General features: G+C 35.3%; 1 protein-coding gene across 1 annotated transcript in view; it reads right to left on the bottom strand.

Moving 5' to 3' along the window:
* kug (FAT atypical cadherin kugelei) overlaps positions 1-13,077 on the bottom strand; it is a 77,217-nt gene extending 64,140 nt beyond the window's left edge. The window contains exon 1 of the mRNA XM_089704361.1: positions 12,737-13,077. The gene's annotated coding sequence lies outside the window, so the exon portion shown is untranslated. The remainder of the gene's footprint in view (positions 1-12,736) is intronic.
* Between the last annotated feature and the right edge of the window lie 331 nt (positions 13,078-13,408).

The raw sequence follows: 13,408 nt of genomic DNA, 5'->3' as shown, positions 1-13,408 counted from the left end.
CGGATTTTTTGAATTATTTGATATCAAAAAAATTGGTTGTTTGTAAAGTAGGTTTACGATCGAGATGTTTACGTGATAACATAATGCAGTGGCAGCGCTCGAGATGAAACGGGAGATCGGTCCGTCTCTCTCTCGTTATACCTGCGATCGCGCTCGTGAGGTTTTGGTGTGACACAAGTTTATGAACATGTCACCCGACTAAAACGATTTTAAAAACGTTATCACGTTAAAAATTAAAAAAATCCAAAATTATTTATTTCTTTCCTTTACATAAACAAATTTGTGATTGGAACACTCCTAGTAAGCAAATAAAATCCTTGTGTCAGGAGGTTCCGCTCTTCCTTAACACTATTACAGAAACAGAAATAAAACAATATGAATGAATACAATGCAAAAACATAAAAGAAAAGAAAGAATTTAATAAAAAAATATCGGTATCGGTTGATTTATTATCGGCGATACCGATATATCGGCTTGCCGATATATCGGCCGATATATCGGTATCTGTATCGGTATCGTTACATCCCTAATTTAAATGTATTATTTTTATAAAATAAATTCACACGGTGCGATAACAAAGGTTAAAACAGTGTCGGGTCGGCTCAGGTATGCGGCAAACATCCCGTAGCTTAGCCCGCAGGCGCGGGGGGCTGGGAGCAGGGGAGCGGGGCGCGGGGGGCGCGGCGAGTGACAGCTGCGCACAGGCACACCGCTCTCGACCACGTACAGACACATGTTTTTGTTATGTTCGCTTCGTAATACATACCATATACAATATGCCTCAGCCCAAATTTAGACCAAATATTTTGTAAGGTACGTTGAGAATATGAACTGTAATCTCAGAGCGACACAGTAATAGTCAAATAAGTCAGCAGATAACAGACTAAGCAGGCCGGTCAATAAACTGTAAGCAATAAAACCTCTTCGTCAGAGAGTAAACATTGTTTTTATGATAAAAGCGGAATATCTTATGTTTTCAATGTGTATTAATAAGAATGCAAACAGCGTATATTTTTACGATAATACTGTACATACCGTTTAGAATACATTAACAATGACTAATCCTGGGATAGACAGCATTAATTATAAAACTAAAACCATATCTTTCAAAGTTATCTTCCCAAGCAAGAACACAACAAGCCAGTGGCACTTTCTTTTTCTCAATTAAAAAATCAGAGTTTCCCCATACCATAAACAAAGTTCCATAAATCACATTTAAGACAGACGCGACTGTATTTATCTTTCTGACCTTCGAAAGACTTATTTAGGATATTATTGAAATACCATTAGGTAAGCTATAAATGCGTCATATTTAAAAAGTAAGAAAGTAACGGTAGGGCCTTTATGTATCGTAAGCAGGCGTCACGTCTTATCCACAGATATTATGGGAAGCTGATAACTCGCCAGCCGCTGTCACTCCGCGCCCTGCTGATAAGGATAAGGGAGTAGGGGACTTCATGAGACATGCAGTGGCGGCTGGCCAGTACCACATACTTGAAATGCAGTACTATCATCAAAAAATAGATGCAAAGAAACATAATTATTTTCCCAAATATTTCACCTTAATTCAGCATCTCACTTTTTATTTAGGTTGTAGAGTGTATAGACCCTCCATTTCTAACAATATGTACATCTATTTTAGTCGGTTGCTGAGATAGGATAAATATTTACTGTGGTAATATGGAGAATAATAACAAAGCACGTTAATTACTCAATGAAATACTTCACTCTATGCACCGTTATTTTTTCCTTTTCAAATAGAACAGCTCTGAACTACAAAGGTTGTTAAATGTCAATTCTGTGTTAACTACTAAGTAGGTACGTATAATCTACGAGAGGATTTGTTCCACTGGCACCATTTTAATATTAACGAATTGAAATACAGGTACCTAGCCAATATTGGAATTATTTTCCTATTTTTACGTAAACGTTACTTACGTAAAATATATAAAGCCTAACTTTAAAAGTTCATGAATTTGGTGAAATGACTTGTACGGTTTCATTGTAGAGAGATGTTACATAATACGTACTTTCCACGGTACAAGTCTCGAACGTGAGTCAACCATTGAATTAATCCCGTACATATAAATAGCGCGAGTGAGTGAGGGGCTGGTGCGGCCACCAGTCTGCGAGCCGCTCCGAACACGCCTGGTTATTATTACACCGCTCTACACTACGAATAGGTATATGCAACGACACTACCTTCTACCAGACTATTCTCAATTCGTCCTGTCTTAACCGTAAAGTTCGATCCATTCTTATAAATGCCTAAATGCCTTCCTAACCCTTAAATTGTCACCCCTAGATAACTTGTGTTTATAATGTCCAAATTTGGAGGATGTGTTGGAATTAGGATAGAAAAGAGGAAAATGAAAAAAAAAATTAAAAATTTTAATTTTTTCTATTGTTTTCACTATGTCACATAAAACGGACACTGCCAATTATATGTACATGTTCGAACCGTCACATATAACGGACATTGCACATTATTCCTGCAACCGTGGTACATGAATACAATGCACATTTTCAACTCTGTAATTCAAAATTATTATCAAATTATAATTATGGACGATCTAGAATAAGCTTTTCAAACATCTGTCTTAAAATGTTGGTTAAAACTTTAACGATATCGTTAAAAATAATGGATTTTAAAAAACGACACTACCAATAATCACAGCCTAAAAATATGCTAAGAATTGGAATATAAATAGTATTACATAACCTGAGAACTTATCTAATACACCAAGAAAGTTCTCTTCCCATTCCTTATATTGTACAGATTGAAATGTGTTTGCTTCATCGTATGCAAAGAAGTCGTATACCATGCCTGAAGTACCAAAACAAACACGAAATTTAAATCGCTTTTTTTGGATTCTTTGGCATATATTATATCCATTTTCTGACAGTTTTTTTAATTTGTAAGGTATTATTATTTTAATTTTTCAACATTGGGTGATATTTCTGGTAAGTAACATCATGCTGTGGCTGAAGAACTACTGAGAAGTAGGGAAGATTCATCTCGCACCGCATGTAATGGCTGTAATTCTGCAGCAATAATATTTTGTTGATGGTAAAAATTCTGACTTTTTGGGTCTTCATTGTGTCTCAAATCAATATGTCGCATAATTCCGAAGGTATGGTGCTGGGGGTAAATGATTGACACTGTTATCATAGTGAAATCACTCCCGTAGGTCTACATTTCCTTCAAAATCGTCATCTCAACTCAACGCCAGACTCTTCAGCTTCCGCCAGAGATAGGTAGGGAATTTTTTATTGATTGCCAAGTCATGCTCCTCTAAAACATATTAAAAATAGAGAAAAATATATCAAAATGATGACGTTGAAAATGGATGGCCTTATTGGCAACGTCCGTTACATAGGACATGTGAAGAATACCCTAGTATATAGTCCAAGTTGTCAACGTCCGTTTTATGGGACATCGTATATAAACTAAGATTTGTATTCCAAATATTGTAAAATATGTAAAAATTATGTCAAAATACTATACTTACAATCGTATTCTAACTAATAATATAACATTATAAGCAAAATAGCCAAAATATTTACAGTTATTATCAATTTTATCAGGAGAGTCAAGAGATCCGTTTTTTGCAATTTTCAAATGGTCACCATTCGCGACTGTACTTCGCTTTGGTAAAAAAACCTACATGTACGCGAAGGACATAGCTAGTCCCTTCTCAATATACCGATTAGCAAAGCTTAGGTCTGCTATAACAGCGCCAGCATGTGTGTAAATACTATGTCCTTTAAAACGGACGAAATCAATTTAAGGGTTCCTAATATCTTCGATCAATTTTACAGAATCAAAGATTTTGCAATGAAGATTTCCTTTTTGAATATTTTTTGCTTTGTACGCGTAGTTGAGTCAATTCATGTCAGTTATTTAAAAGATTGATTTATGATTGAATGTTTCTTAATTAAGTTGCTCTGTGTTTGTTTAAAAAAATCACAGTTATAAGTCTAGCAAACGGTGTTTAAATGAAAACTTATAACAGTACACAAACTATGAATAGCGGTATTATATTCGAATCTATAGACAGATTTAATATTGACATGAAATCCATCGATGCTCCTCGATTTATTTATAGTTAATTGTTCAGAACCTCAAACAGTTTTCAACATAATTTATTTTAAAACGGACTTAAGTAGAGTTGAGGAAAGTTGTTTTTATGTCAGAATAGAGGTCGCTTGCAGGTAAATCGATTTCCCGCAGGTAGCAAACGGTTCCGTCAACAGCTAAACAGCTGTCGACTATTTGCCAATACTTACTCTGTTTTACGCTCTCAATATAAGTTTACGAGCTACCTGAGGAAAACTGAATCGACACCAGAGGCCAGAAACAGAAGTTTTTTATTTCCATATTCTCCCCATAAAAAGAATATAGACCTACTCGTGCATGTTAACCATTAAATGATTTGATGTCTATAATACATAGGCCTTTAACTTTTAATATGCACATTACAAAGTATATTTAATAATATTAATTTAATATTTGAAAAATAATAATTAATAAATATTTATTAAAAAAAAATTATGAGGCGTGCACTTTTGGATTTTCCAAATTATTTCTTCAATATTGATGGCTATTTTCCAGCTGTCTAAGAAGAAAACAGAGTGCATTAAAAACAGTCGGTTTAAATGCAGCTCGTAGTCATTATTCACTAAGTGCCAGCCGTTAAGTAACGAACAGCCGGAGCGTCTCGAAGTCCCGAATGTAGCTGCTTTATTATTAATACTAATGTAACAGAAGCAGATACATTTCGCAGTAAGCTTGTTTGTAGGTCGCCGGCTTATAATAATATGTACCCAATAGTAAATTGCCTTTTGACACGTTATATAACATAGTGTATACACTGTAAGTACTGTATTTGTGTAATATGGGTATCTATACATATAATAAATCTGTAGAAGGGTCAATTCTGTACATTGAAAATATTGAAAAAATAAATAGCAGGGGGTGTTACTGGATCGATACCAAACCTAAATATGTGATTAAAAAATTTTTTGTCTGTCTGTATGTGAAGACATCACGTGAAAACTAACGGTTCGATTTCGATGAAACTTGGTATAATTATACCTTATTATCCTGGGCGTAAAATAGGATACTTTTTATCCTGGAAAAATACGTAGAAAAAAAATTAATCTTAATTTTTCAGTTTTATCCATAGACGTTGTTCTGTAGAACCGCGAACACACGTTGCGTATTATTATAGGCCTAGCCGTATTTGGGTCCAATAGATATTTATAAGATGTCATTGTCAGAGTTAATCAAAATGGAGACCATCCACGCGAAGACCGACATCCGCGCGGACGGAGTCGCGGGCGGAAGCTAGTGTGGAATAAGATGTTTGAGTATTTGAATTATAAAGGTATCTGAAAAGTTCGTGAGTTACGTACATGTTAGGTTCGGTTGTAGTTTGTAAATTTTAGATCAATTTGGTAACAAAGGCCAAAAATTATTGCCAAACATGATAAAAAATAATAAAACCGATGCAATAAAGATTTTTTTCTATTCCATTCTTTTGTCCGCAGCACAGAATACTTAATAGTAGCTGACTGCAGTATAGACCTGAAACATTTATTGCAGCCTCGTAAATTGTCTCTGAAGTCAGAGCGGCGGAGTTACATTTTACTGAAGATAAGGGTCTGACGACAGATGGTGTAATTACAGAGGGTGTCGCGAGGAGAGATGAGAGTCGGCTTAGCGGGAGGACGATGGATCGCTCGAACAAGTGGATCATGCAAGTTTAATGCCGCGGCCAATAATGAATGGCACCCTCTAAAGAGCGCAGTATAAATATGCCATTAACTTTGGATGAATCTAATTTATCCGCTATTCCCCTCGGGTCGCCGGTTCCGTATTGAACTACTAACTACATTTACTGAGCAGCGCACGAGGCACGTTATGCTCGAATCACATTCGCGGTGGATTTAATTAAAGAACAAGTGCATGTTATGTCTCCAGTGACGTTCTTTAATATGATTAGCTTTATTCTAAACGAGTATTATATTTGTGATTATATTAACTCAGATTTTATTAACTATGGCAATAAAATGTGTGGAACTCGTAGCAAAGTTTCAAGTTTGCACATTGGCCATGAAAACATCCTATTCGTATTTCACAATTACATTCAGAGCTGATTAGTGAAATAATTTACAATAAATGCTGGGAGCCGTCACTATAAAGTTAACGCGGGCCGAGCGGGCGGCCGCTGCGGCCTGCGACTGACGAAGCGTTATTCAGGTCGACAAGTATTATTGCCTTCGTTGAGAATCATAAGATGTTCGCGTATAATCGCACTCTAAATAAAACTATTGTGATGAATATAGTGAACTACTTTCCAACAAAAGATCTCGTTATTCGGAGGAGCACTTCAGCGCTCAATATACCGATAAACAGTTCCCGGTGTGAATGCAATATTTGCATTATTTGTTTCATTGTTTTTTATTCTAGATTAAGATAGCCTACTTGAGACTCGAGCACTGGAAACTCATTGAATACTTTATGCTGTTTAAGTATTCGCATGATTGACACTCGAGACCAATAGTGGATTTTTGAATAATATTAAAATTGTGGTACCATATTATTGTTTTTTGTAATTATATGCTTGTTTTTAGAGCAAAAATATGAGATTACTGTGAAAAAAGGAAGTAGACTTCCTTTTGCGCTGTAAGTCAACTTTAGGCGCTGAAAGATTTTGGTATATTGGCCATTTCTTTCATATTTCTTAATTTAATTTAGGTGTTTAACTATTCGTGAATAGGTAGTAAACAACCAACTAAAAATGAATGCACTTTATCGTTACAGTGAAAGCGGCAAAGTACCTACTGTTGAATTATTTTGCGTGATAGATTTATCGTTAGTGGCATCAACAGTAACCTATTTGCAGTTTGCATTTCGCAACGTTATACCTACGTATGAGTGGCCCGCCCAAGGCCCGCCCTTGTTGGGTTGCATTAATTACGCTAACATTCCATCTTTATTAAAATCTCCCACTCCGTAGTGGGATTAAACGAAACAACATTACACAACACTTGCAGTCTCGTCGCCAGAATGATAATTGACAATTTAACACACACGACCTCCGCTATTAAGGCTAATTAACATTAAAACGACACAATCTTTGTTCGATGCTCCGCCGACTGAAGGAAAGACTTCATTGCATACAGATGCCAGTGCCATAAGCCATAATATTATAAGCAGTGGAGGTATGGAGTTAATGCGAAATTGCTTCTATATTTTAAGCTTTTAAAGAGTACCTATAAACAATGATTTCTACTGAAGTAGAAACTCATGAGATTAGCATATTTATATTAATAGTTCCGATATTATTGTGGCTATTATCAATAAAATATGATTAATGCTTAACCTGTCTGCTCCTCCAATTCAAACTCAAACTCAAACTCAAACATTTATTTATTCAATTAGACTACTATTTAGTAGCACTTTCGAATCGTCATTACATAGTATTTTTAACATTAACCACCGATTCGGAAAGCAGTATCTATGGAGAAGAATCGGCAAGAAACTCCATAGTTGCTCTTTTAAATAATGTCAATAAATTTACATAATATGTAACTTATATCTACCTAACTACATAATATGCCAAAGAACTGTCCTGTGGTGTTTACGCGACAACCCTCCATGGGTCTTTATCGTCCATATATTCCTGAATACTGTAGTACGCTCTCTGAACTAGTACATTTTTTATGTAAGTTTTAAATTTAGAACTACTAAACTCTTTAATATTGTGAGGAATTCTATTGTATAAGCGTATACCTTGACCCATAAATGAATTTTTAACTTTAGCTAATCGGAAAAATGGCATTTCAATTCTATTCTTGTTCCTTGTGCCATAATCGTGTCTATCTCCTACTCTTGTGTGTAAGTCAGAGCTTTTGTGTACATGCAAAATATTATGAAATATATACTGTGATGGTACAGTAAGGATACCAGTATTCTTAAAATGATCTCTTAGTGAGTCCCGAGCACGTAAATTATATATAGAGCGAATGGCTCTTTTCTGTAAGATAAATATAGTTTCTATATCTGCAGCCCTGCCCCACAGTAGAATTCCATAGGACATAATGCTATGAAAGTAGCTGAAATAAACCAATCTAGCCGTATCCTCATCGGTGAGATGCCTTATTTTTCGGACTGCATATGCAGCAGAACTGAGCTTACCTGCAGCGGTGTTGACATGGGCTCCCCACTGTAGTTTCTCGTCCAATGTTAACCCTAGAAATACAGTAGACTCAGTAGGATGCAATACCTCCCCGTTCAAGGTAATATCTCTGTTCAACTTTTTTACATTAGGAAGTAAAAATTCAACACAAGTGGTTTTTTTGGCATTTAATAATAAATTATTGGCAGTAAACCATTCAGATATGTGTAAAAGAGCACTGTTCACTTCGTCAACATTTGGGTCATGCCTATCCACATTAAAAATTAATGAGGTATCATCTGCAAACAGAACTATTTCACACCTATCCTGCAAATAATAGGGAAGATCATTGATATATACCAAGAACAAGAAGGGACCTAAAATTGACCCCTGTGGAACACCAATGTTAATTGACGCACCGCTAGATCGTTCTCCATTAACAACTACAGTCTGTATCCTATCATGCAGGTATGACGCTATGAGGTTCTGGGCTTTTCCTTTAATTCCATAGTGATTAAGTTTACGTAACAAAGTACAATGTTCAACGCAGTCAAATGCCTTGGAGAGGTCACAAAATATCCCTAGAGCATTTTTTGAGTTTTCCCATGCCTTATATATATGTGTTAGAAGTGCAACTCCAGCATCTGTGGTTGAGCGCCCCTTTGTGAAACCAAACTGTTTGGTGTGCAGTAAATTATTAGATGCAAAATGACTACTCAATTGGTTTAATATTAACTTCTCGAATACCTTACTTAATGTTGGTAAAATAGAGATAGGTCTATAATTGTTACAGTCTTCTTGATCGCCCTTCTTAAATAAAGGTATAACTTTACTAAGCTTTAGTAAATTAGGAAATGTACCATAGTCACAACACTTATTAAATATGGAAGCTAAATTTTTCGCAATATTTTCTATTATATTATTAACTAAATTTACGGACATTCCCCAAAGATCACAAGTATTTTTAAGATTAAGCGTCTTAAAGGCAGTAACAATATCATTAGCAGTTACGTGTCGTAATTCAAATAATGTACTGCACTCCGCAACATGGTCCCTCAAAAAGGTCTCTGCAAGTGCTGAAGACGAATTTAAACTATTAGTAATAGTAGCAGGGACACTACTGAAGAATTCTTCAAAAGCAAGCGCAACATCAGCACTTTTGTCAATAACCCTGTCATTATTTACAAGTTTTATGGTATTACTTGATTTGCTTTTACCCATTTCACCATTAATAATTGACCAAACTGTTTTAACTTTATTATCAGAGTCGCGTATTTTTTCTTTGATATACAAACGCTTTGCAGTGAAACAAACTTTTTTAAAAATTTTTGAGTAATTTCTAACATAACTAAGAAAAGATGGGTCTTTATTATATTGCTTCATACCATATAATTCATAAAGAATGTTCCTGCACCTATGTATACTAGCTGTCGCCCATTTACTAAATGGTAAATCCTTGGTAATATTTAAAGATTTAACTTTAAATATTTTTTCAAATTCTTTATGTACTAAATTAAAAAGATTTTTAAACATTTCACAAGGACTATTAGGATAGGATTGAACATTTAGTACGGGCAGGTTTTTATTAATATTATTCCTAAATTTATTAATGCCTTTTTTAGTTATAGGCCTAACATTAATCCTTTTAAATGTAGGTATGCAATCCCATTCAAAAACTACTTTCTGGCCACAGTGATCCGAAGTCAATGTATTGAGAATATTTTTCTCTAAACAGATGCAGTCACAGTATATATTATCAATACAAGTTGCAGAAGTAGGTGTAATTCGTGTGGGTTCGTTAAAAAGTTTATATAGATTAAATGACTGAAACAAATTAACAATTCGTGTAGCCGTTTGTGTTTGTAAAAGTAAATCAATATTAAAATCACCACATACTATAACTTTTTTTTTACTCCTGCTTAGACGCTTTAATATTTCTTCCATGACTGTCTCAAACATATTATAGTCACTGGAAGGGGGTCTATAAACGCAAACAATAATATAACGCTCCAGCTCCACACAGGACAGTTCAATGGTCCGTTCTACAGAAAGACTAACAATGTCAGTTCGAATTGATAAGCATAATTAATTTTATTTTCCAACTATCATAATTTATATTATCTATAGGTATTTTATAGTATTTTATATGTACATAAGTAGGTACAACACATTTTTTATCTGCATACTATTGTGCAATATTAAGAGTATTGTCTTATCGAGCATAAGCCATATTGCCGTGCCAATAGACACAGTAGAAAAGTAAAGGGTAGGTAGGGTAAACAATAGGACAAGAGGATCAGTAGAGCTCCCCGGTCCCCACGCGACATCGCAGCCACTAATTGTGTCCCGACAACACTCGCCTGTTTATCACGTTTAAAAGCCTTGCTCGACGAATGCATTAAAATCACCGTGAGAAAATTGAAACTTATTAAAGGTGTGGTGTGGTATGCGCTCGTTGGTAGAGCATGTTTATAATATCATTAATTTCTGTGTCCGTTATATTTCGGTTTTATGATTAGAATGCATCAGTAGTACATTTATTTGTTTGTCATGGATAAGTAAATGCATGAAATGGGTGCTATAGTTTACAAGAAGTAGCACATATTAGAATATTATTATTTTCAAAAACTGCTAGTCGAGGATTTTTAGACTTCTTTCCCAATTCTTGTTAAAGTGAAACATTTTATGATCTTCCTTAAAATACACTCTCACAAGAATAAGGAAAGACAGGAAGAGTAATTTTCCTTAAAATTATGGATAATTATTATCTTATCAGTAGCGTGGTATTGCAAAAGTGGCGTCAGGGCTCGCCAGCGCCTCCGCGATTGCTCCACCTAACCCACATTACTCGCATTATCTTAACGCGGTGACTTATCAGCGTAAATCGATTTCGTTAAAGAACTTCCATTGATCATTACTTCATAAACATAGTTATTTCTTACTGATAATGTCCTAGGGCAAATGAATGAGGGTTGATTACGAAATTAATTTAACTTTATCAAGAGGATACTTTTTCATGATTATCAATTATTATATTAAGTTAAGAGAGCTTTTAATTTAATAGCCTATTGAACTTATTATTCGCACATCGCAGTTATTTTTCAATTTTCTATTTCATCCTATGCTTAAATTTCCACTTATTTATAAAGATTTTGGGTAACTATGTACATCTCTATGTAGGCACATACCCAAAATTTTGTTCACTCTTGACTCTACATCTCTATGTAGAGTCAAGAGTGAACAGTTCTTTTACGTTCGATATATTTTATACATATATATTGATATTTATACATATGTATTTATATAATTTGTAACAATGTAAATTATAAGATTAGTGGAACAATTTGATTAAAATATCATTGTGTGTTTTTTTATTATCATTGTTGTTTTTCAAGTAACTTCAAAAAAAGAGGAAGTTATTAATTCAACTGTTTTTTCGGGTTTGTCTACCTCAGAACTTTTGACTGGATGACCCGATTTTGATGATTCTTTTTTTATTTCAAATCTGGTTCCTTTTTGGTCCTATTTAAATTTGGTCTATTTCTGACAACTAAAAGGAGGTTTAGTTTTTTGTTAATAATATAAATTATTTCGTGTGAAAATGACACAAGTTCTTAATTTATAATATGGCTTGACATATTTATGTTCATTTCTCAATTTATATCGGATTCATATTAAATACTCTGTCCCTATTTTACGAAACAGTTGGATGATCTTTAAGCATAGAGTGAAAAGGTACATTTCAGGGAAGTGCACTCCATCTTAGGCCACATCTCAGCTTACCATCAGGCGAGATTGTTGCCAAGCGCTCCCCTATTATACAAATAAAAAAAAAATAAAAAAATCACAGCTTAACATCAGGCGAGATTGTCGTCAAGTGCTGCCCTGTCCACAATTAAAGTTGGAAAATACTTAACATCTTATTTTTCCACTCTTCACGTTAGAAAGAAGTAATTAATGTTGTATTAGGATATAATATTATTAAAGTAGGTAAAAATAACAATGATGTAGCTTCATGTTAGCTTTACTTCAGCATGAACTTTAATGCTCTATATTACCTATATTCATGCATGTTTGTTAATTTTATTTTGCTTTTTTTGTCTATTCTGTTCATTGAGTCTCGACCCTCACTTAAAACTTTCAATGGATTTATGATAAGCATTCTTTTATTCTTCTCAATCTGTTGAGCCATTCATAAGAAGCTACCTGCGCCATGTTTCGAGAAATTTAAGTTTTATTTGTGAAGAACAATAAGAGCAGCGTTGAACACAAAGTGCAGTTGTCGGGAAAGTTTCGTAATAACATGAAACTACTTATTTATTGCCCGAGCGCAAGGATCTTGAAAGGTGTTCGCTAAGCTCGCTCCTAAACACGTTTCTACTTGTTTATAATTCTGTCGTTGTCCATTCGCTGTAGGCACCGATATGACAACATGAACTTATATTTGAAACTTTTCGTTGTGGTTTACATTTTACTTCTCGCATAGTTCATACACCTGGTTCGTTTTAACTTACACCAACGGCCGTCACACATGCGAGTTAGATGCTCACCTTTAGCATATGATATGTCTATCTGGCATTCATTTTAATGCTCCTTTCATAACATGTTAGCATGGTAGAGCCGGGGATCGCGGGATCATTTAGAAAGCACAGGCGAACGGGTCGCTCGACATCCAACAGAACCGGCTGCTAGCCCCACGCCAGCAGTTTCACTACACTTATAGCAACTTTAGCACTATTCACAGTAACAATGATTAGATCACATAGGTTAGATCCTCGATGGTCACTCGCGTGGAGATCGCGCGTGTGTGTGCGGGGCGGAGGGGGGTCGCAGCGGCCGGCGACACGTGCTGTCTCTGACGCGGCTAACGGCTGACTGACTGGCCTGCACCGGCGGCGGGCGGCGCGGGGCGCGCTCCGCAGCTTGCCCTATAAACTTGCTTTTTGCCCGCTCTCATATCGTGAGTAGGCTGGCAGGCTCCTCGTGCAGTTTGTGAAAGGCAAATTGCACTGCATCGTATTTGATACCTGTTTGAACACAACTATAGGTACCTGCATTGGCTCAATATTTACCAATCAAAGTTTGAATGCAAAAGAGCTTATGCTCCGTTTGTGAGCTTTAATTTTCAAGACAATTAGGCACTCGTTTATTGCACTCATCTTTTAAATTAACATTCCTTCTGTTAATCTGATAATATGAACTACGATTACTTATATTTAAAT

The sequence above is a fragment of the Colias philodice genome, chromosome 15, assembly GCF_061535455.1.
Source record: "Colias philodice isolate Cphi_HAF_F1 chromosome 15, ilColPhil1 Martin Lab GWU primary, whole genome shotgun sequence".
Taxonomy (NCBI): domain Eukaryota; kingdom Metazoa; phylum Arthropoda; class Insecta; order Lepidoptera; family Pieridae; genus Colias; species Colias philodice.
The sequence above is the reverse complement of the archived record's forward strand: the minus strand, read 5'-3'. Positions and strand labels throughout refer to the sequence as shown.